Raw genomic sequence first — 7,847 nt, 5'->3', positions numbered from 1 at the left:
AGACTAGCTAAGTGGCCGGACCAGTTCGTACTCCTTGCCGAAGCGCAACAACTTCAAAGTTCAAACAAAACATGTTGGAACAGGTTACAAGAGGAGAAGGGAGGTGGCACACACCTTAGTGGCGAACCGGTCCCATCTTTCATAATGGCATTCCTTAGGACTGACCGGCACAAGTCCAAGTAGTCGCAGAGAAGACTGGGGCATGGAGCATTGAAGATTCAATGCGCGCTTCAGTCCCAAGCCGTGTGTACATAAGCCATGTGTACTCTTCATAGGGAGTTTTTTTTTACAAATGACAACAGAAAAGGCCGCTTAACCTGCAATGATGGCATGTTAAACACATTACACACACACGTAGAGTAATTTCAGCGTATTGTTTGGTGATTCCTAAACAGCCATTTTCCCAACTGATTTAGAGAAAGTAATTAAGTATATTGAAAAATCAATTCAGGAAACCAATTACATCTCCCCAAAACAACAAGATTAGTTGTTCAGCTATCAGGACGAAATCCTTTTCGTGTGAGTTGCTAGCAATCACATAACAAATACTCGTAGCAGCATAAACTGTCAACACATGCTTTTGAGAATAACAAATCAAACGGCACATGAGAGATGATCAACGCTGGTACCTTTGAGAAGAGAAAATTGGATATTTGCCACTTTCAATACGTGGCTTCTCAAAATTGCCACTTTGAAGATTGACTTTGCAAAATTACCACTCAGCCCGTTGCCACCTTGATTACCATGCCACTTCCATTCTTTTACTGATTGTTCTTTTTCTTTTCCATTTGTAAGCATCGGAAAAGACCAAACTACCCCAGAGGCTGTGTACACGCACGTAAAAGAAAAGGCTGTGTACACATACTATCCAATCGACACTTGAAGCGGGACGAGAGCACGCCGGCCGCCGAGAATACCGTGCATGCTGCAGCGGCGCGCTGATCTCCTCGACTTTGTGTGCCGCCAATCGCCTTATCTTGTCAACGCCCCGTGCCGCCAATCACCTGAATCCATTTTTTTTTGCGAGATGATCGCCTGAATCCACTGATGTGTGACATTCAGTAAAAAATGGTCACCAATAAAAACTGGAGTACTCTTCAGCAGCACATTTGGGTAAATATTCACATAGGTCGAGCAACATCCCTGAACCAACACGAGAGCATAGCAGCTACAGTCTTTGAGAAATTTGCATAGCAGAATAGCAACAACCAGTAGCACATCTGGCTGCTGATACAAGAATGAGAAAGTTGGTTTCTGAGACAAAACATGAACAGATGATGTAAGAAAAGTGGCATGATCACAGCTGATACCCGAGCACTAGGATAATCAAACACACCATTGAAAGAGCACTTGTAAACACTCTTTCACTCTAGAAAAGTGAATCTGGGGCAAGTTTCTCTGCAAATCATCCTTACGCCAGGCAATCGTCCAGAGGAAATCTTGCCGGCCGACGGCAGCTCCTCCGCGGCCACGTGCGGACGTGCCATCTCCCTCCGCCTCCTCCCCTCCTCCTGGGACGCGCCCTCCCTCCTCATCCCAGGCAAGCGGCCCAGCGACCGGGACGGGCGGCGTGAGCGCCGAGCGGGCGGGTTGGCCAAGCGGTGACAGCGTACGAGCAGGCAAGGTGAACGACGACGATGGTGGGGTGGAGTGAGCGGTCGAGCGGCAACCAGGCGGGCGCAGGCGCTCTTACCGACGACTAGAAATTTGGCTCGTGTCTCTGTCGAACCAGATCCAGATGCATATACCAGATAGGAATACTTTTTTTTAGAACAAAGGCTCGAGAGAGGGCCCGGCTTTGAATTAATAAAGCAATCAACCGGCCAGGAGTTACATCGGACAACACCTTACAAGAGGAAAAAGAAAAGGACGGCAGATACATTGTGCTACTAGACAACTTGCAAACCTCAACAACACCAAACACTAAACATAATGTACAACAAAGCTTCGCTTGATGTCGATGATGTCCCCAGCCGCAGAATGAGCACCATAGGTGGAGCGGAAGCACTAACAAGATGAAACCCATCATAGGCAGGGAGCATGCCCTCATCTGCACCAGGAGTGGTGAGCTGCAACAACCTACCCAAAACCATCTCTGAAGAGAACCCCTGCCCCTCGTCCTGGCTCGAAGGACGTCGTACCGTCGGAAGATGGGGAAGCTCACCCTAGAGCCAGATAAGATGGCAGCCACGAACAACCTTGAGAGATACTCAGCCCCGCCCCCAGCAGAGTCGAGCTCGCCTTGGAAGATCCTCGCCCACACACATAGAGCCACACACGAAGGGATGAAGCTATCAAGATCAAAGGTGCTGAGCAAGGAAGCGCAGAACAATAAAATCGGACCACGCGACCGTCGATCCCCCAATCCCCAAATCAGAACGCCCTCGCATCTCTCGAACCACCAGAGCGACACCTCCAGGAAGGTGACGGCGGAGAGCGCCGCTGCCGCCCCATCCAAAAGGATGAAGTTTTCACCCGGGGCGAGAGAGGGGAGAGGGGAAGAGAATCTCGACGGAGCCTCCAGGGAGGGGCACGACAACCGTTGATGTCGTCACCGTCGTGGCCGGGCCACACCGGCGAAGGATTTCTCCCGGACTGCCGCCACTCCCGCACCCCAAATGCACCAGATCCGGCGACTAGGGACCGCCAAGGACCAGCAACGCCGGGGTGGAAGGAGCTATGAGAGGGGGGGAAGACCTGCAGATCTGGCGCCGTCCGTCGGGGGGAAGACCGCACGCGAAGGCCAGCCACCAAACGACCGCCGCCACCACGCTGCCCGCGCGGCCGAGGGGGCGGAGCGGCACTCACGACCACTGCTCGCCGGAGAGCCAGCCGTCGCCTCGGCGTCCGTGGCTCTCTACACGGAGGCAGAGCAGCAGATCCTCGCCGCCACCTGTTGGAAATATGCCCTAGAGGCAATAATAAAATGTTTATTATTATATTTCCTTGTTCACGATAATTGTCTATTGTTCATGCTATAATTGTGTTATCCGGAAATCGTAATACATGTGTGAATACACAGACCACAACACGTCCCTAGTGAGCCTCTAGTTGACTAGCTCGTTGATCAAAAGATAGTCATGGTTTCCTGACTATGGACATTGGATGTCATTGATAACGGGATCACATCATTAGGAGAATGATGTGATGGACAAGACCCAATCCTAAGCATAGCTCAAAGATCGTGCAGTTTGTTTGCTATAGCTTTTCCGAATGTCAAGTATCATTTCCTTAGACCATGAGATTGTGCAACTCCCGGATACCGTAAGAGTGCTTTGGGTGTGCCAAACGTCACAACGTAACTGGGTGACTATAAAGGTACACTACAGGTATCTCCGAAAGTGTCTGTTGGGTTGGCACGAATCGAGACTGGGATTTGTCACTCCGTATGACGGAGAGGTATCTCTGGGCCCACTCGGTAATGCATCATCATAATGAGCTCAAAGTGACCAAGTGGTTGATCACGGGATCATGCATTATGGTACAAGTAAAGTGACTTGCCGGTAACGAGATTGAACGAGGTATTGGGATACCGACGATCGAGTCTCGGGCAAGTAACGTACCGATTGACAAAGGGAATTGTATACGGGATTGATTGAATCCTCGACATCGTGGTTCATCCGATGAAATCATCGAGGAGCATGTAGGAGCCAACATGGGTATCCAGATCCCGCTGTTGGTTATTGACCGGAGAGTCGTCTCGGTCATGTCTGCGTGTCTCCCGAACCCGTAGGGTCTACACACTTAAGGTTCGATGACGCTAGGGTTGTTGAGATATTAGTATACGGTAACACGAAAGTTGTTCGGAGTCCCGGATGAGATCCCGGACGTCACGAGGAGTTCCGGAATGGTCCGGAGGTGAAGATTTATATATAGGAAGTCAAGTTTCGGCCATCGGAAAAGTTTCGGGGGTAATCGGTATTGTACCGGGACCACCGGAAGGGTCCCTGGGGGTCCACCGGGTGGGGCCACCTATCCCGGAGGGCCCCATGGGCTGAAGTGGGAGGGGAACCAGCCCTTAGTGGGCTGGTGCGCCCCCCATGGGCCTCCCCCTGCGCCTAGGGTTGGAAACCCTAGGGGTGGGGGCGCCCCACTTGGCTTTGGGGGCACTCCACCCCCCTTGGCCGCCGCCCCCCTTGGAGATTGCATCTCCTAGGGATGGCACCCCCTAGGGGTCCTATATATGGTGGGGGGGAGGGAGGGCAGCCACACCCTAGCCCCTGGTGCCTCCCTCTCCCTCCCGTGACACTTCTCCCTCTCCATGAGCTTGGAGAAGCCCTGCCGAGATCACCGTTGCTTCCATCCCCACGCCGCCGTGCTGCTGGATCTCCATCAACCTCTCCTCCCCCCTTGCTGGATCAAGTTGGAGGAGACGTCTTCCCAACCGTACGTGTGTTGAACGCGAAGGTGCCGTCCGTTCGGCGCTAGGTCATCGGTGATTTGGATCATGACGAGTACGACTCCATCAACCCTGTTCTCTTGAACGCTTTGGCTCGCGATCTACAAGGGTATGTAGATGCACTCCCCTCTCCCTCGTTGCTAGATGACTCCATAGATTAATCTTGGTGATGCGTAGAAAATTTTAAAATTCTGCTACGTTCCCCAACAGTGGCATCATGAGATAGGTCTATGCGTAGTTTCTATGCACGAGTAGAACACAAAGCAGTTGTGGGCGTCGATATTGTCAATTTACTTGCCGTTACTAGTCTTATCTTGATTCGGCGGCATCGTGGGATGAAGCGGCCCGGACCGACCTTACACGTACGCTTACGTGAGACTCGTTCCACCGATTGACATGCACTAGTTGCATAAGGTGGCTGGCGGGTGTCTGTCTCTCCCACTTTAGTCGGATCGGATTCGATGAAAAGGGTCCTTATGAAGGGTAAATAGAAATTGGCATATCACGTTGTGGTTTTGGCGTAGGTAAGAAACGTTCTTGCTAGAAACCTATAGCAGCCACGTAAAAACTTGCAACAACAATTAGAGGACGTCTAACTTGTTTTTGCAGCATGTGCCGTGTGATGTGATATGGCCAAAAGGATGTGATGAATGATATATGTGATGTATGAGATTGATCATGTTCTTGTAATAGGAATCACGACTTGCATGTCGATGAGTATGACAACCGGCAGGAGCCATAGGAGTTGTCTTAATTTATTTATGACCAGCGTGTCAACATAAACGTCATGTAATTACTTTACTTTATTGCTAAAGCATTAGCCATAGTAGTAGAAGTAATAGATGACGAGACAACTTCAAGAAGACACGATGATGGAGATCATGATGATGGAGATCATGGTGTCATGCCGGTGACAACGATGATCATGGAGCCCCGAAGATGGAGATCAAAAGGAGCAAATGATATTGGCCATATCATGTCACTATTTGATTGCATGTGATGTTTATCATGTTTTACATCTTATTTGCTTAGAACGACGGTAGCTTAAATAAGATGATCCCTCGTAATAATTTCAAGAAAGTGTTCCCCCTAACCGTGCACCGTTGCGAAGGTTCGTTGTTTCAAAGCACCACGTGTTGATCGGGTGTGATAGATTCTAACGTTCAAATACAACGGGTGTAAGCCAGATTTACACACGCAATACACTTAAGTTGACTTGACGAGCCTAGCATGTACAGACATGGCCTCAGAACACGGAAGACCGAAAGGTCGAGCATGAGTCGTATAGAAGATACGATCAACATGAAGATGTTCACCGATGTTGACTAGTCCGTCTCACGTGATGATCGGACACGACCTAGTTGACTCGGATCATGTTTCACTTAGATGACTAGAGGGATGTCTATCTGAGTGGGAGTTCATTGAATAGTTTGATTAGATGAACTTAATTATCATGAACTTAGTCTAAAATCTTTACATCATGTCTTGTAGATCAAATGGCCCACGCTAATGTTGCCCTCAACTTCAACGCGTTCCTAGAGAAAACCAAGCTGAAAGATGATGACAACAACTATACGGACTGGGTCCGGAACCTGAGGATCATCCTCATAGCTGCCAAGAAAGATTATGTCCTAGAAGCACCGCTAGGTGACGCACCCATCCCAGAGAACTAAGACGTTATGAACGCTTGGCAGTCACGTGCTGATGATTACTCCCTCGTTCAGTGCGGCATGCTTTACAACTTAGAACCGGGGCTCCAAAAGCGTTTTGAGAGACATAGAGCATATGAGATGTTCGAAGAGCTGGAAATGGTTTTCCAAGCTCATGCCCGGGTCGAGAGATATGAAGTCTCCGACAAGTTCTTTAGTTGTAAGATAGAGGAAAATAGTTCTGTCAGTGAGCACATACTCAAAATGTCTGGGTTGCATAACCGCTTGACTCAGCTGGGAGTTAATCTCCCGGATGACGCGGTCATTGACAAAATCCTTCAGTTGCTTCCACCGAGCTACAAGAGCTTTGTGATGAAATTCAATATCCAGGGGATGGAAAAGACCATTCCTGAGGTATATTCAATGCTGAAATCAGTGGAGGTGGAAATCAAAAAGGAACATCAAGTGTTGATGGTGAATAAAACCACTAAGTTCAAGAAAGGCAATGATAAAAAGAACTTCAAGAAGGACGGCAAGGGAGTTGCCGCGCCCGGTAAGCAAGCTGCCAGGAAGAATTCAAAGAATGGACCCAAGCCTGAGACTGAGTGTTTTTATTACAAGGGAAGTGGTCACTGGAAGCGGAACTGCCCGAAATACTTAGCAGACAAGAAGGCCGGCAACTCTAAAGGTATATGTGATATACATGTAATTGATGTGTACCTTACCAGTACTCGTAGTAGCTCCTGGGTATTTGATACCGGTGCGGTTGCTCACATTTGTACTCAAAGCAGGAGCTGCGGAATAAGCGGAGACTGGCGAAGGACGAGATGATGATGCGCGTCGGGAATGGTTCCAAGGTCGATGTGATCGCCGTCGGCACGCTACCTGTACATTTACCTACGGGATTAGTTTTAAACCTCAATAATTATTATTTAGTGCCAGCTTTGAGCATGAACATTGTATCAGGATCTCGTTTAATTCAAGATGGCTACTGTAAGTGCATCTAGTGCCACCCCTAGTTGGTTTTAGAGTATTGATGACAAACCTAGTTGAGGGACTAATGTGTTTGTGAGAATTGCAGGATAACACAGGTAGAAGTCCCTCATTGATTCGGTTTTCCTACCAGAGATGACCCCTAAAAATGTATGAAGACATTGAAGTCAAAGGTGGTATATGAAGATATTCACATTGAAGACTATGACAAGAGAAGACACCACATGAAGCCTATGGAGCTCGAAGACTTAGATCTTTCGTAGTTCTTTTTCTTCTGTGTTGAGTCATAGGAACCACCGTACTGTTAAGTGGGGTCCAAGAGAACCAGTCAGAATGACTGAAGTGATGCTTAAACAAAACCTATGTCTTCGAGTGAAGACTTTGAGAGCGAATCTTGTCCAGAGTCGGGCAAGTCAGCTTTGCTTGAAGCCCAAGTAAAGTTGCCGTGTGAGTTTGAAATCTGACCGTTGGAACACGTGTCAGTTCCTTAGTGACCTAGGGTCATTTCGGACAAATCAGGTCGGGTTGCCAAGTGGCTATAAATAGCCCACCCCCTACAACCATAAACGGTTGGCTACTCAGATTCAGAGTACGGCTTTTGTTGTTTGAGAGCAACCCACCTCGAAGCCTTTTAGAGAGAATTCCTTGCGAGGATAAAGCCCTAACCACCCACAGCCAAAGAGAATTAGGCATCACTTAAGTCTTCTTGTCTGTGTGATCTGAAGACTTATTACACTTGAGGACTGTGCATCCTCCAGCCGGTTAGGCGTCGCGTTCTGAGCATCCAAGAGACATTGTGGATTGCC

The 7,847-nt window shown here is 48.7% G+C and overlaps 1 pseudogene; it reads left to right on the top strand.

Annotated features, from left to right (window-relative positions):
* The first annotated feature begins 2,618 nt into the window (after nt 1–2,618).
* LOC119351390 overlaps nt 2,619–7,847 on the top strand; it is a 61,211-nt pseudogene continuing 55,982 nt past the window's right edge.

The sequence above is a fragment of the Triticum dicoccoides genome, chromosome 1A (genome assembly GCF_002162155.2).
Source record: "Triticum dicoccoides isolate Atlit2015 ecotype Zavitan chromosome 1A, WEW_v2.0, whole genome shotgun sequence".
NCBI lineage: Eukaryota > Viridiplantae > Streptophyta > Magnoliopsida > Poales > Poaceae > Triticum > Triticum dicoccoides.
The sequence above is the reverse complement of the archived record's forward strand: the minus strand, read 5'-3'. Positions and strand labels throughout refer to the sequence as shown.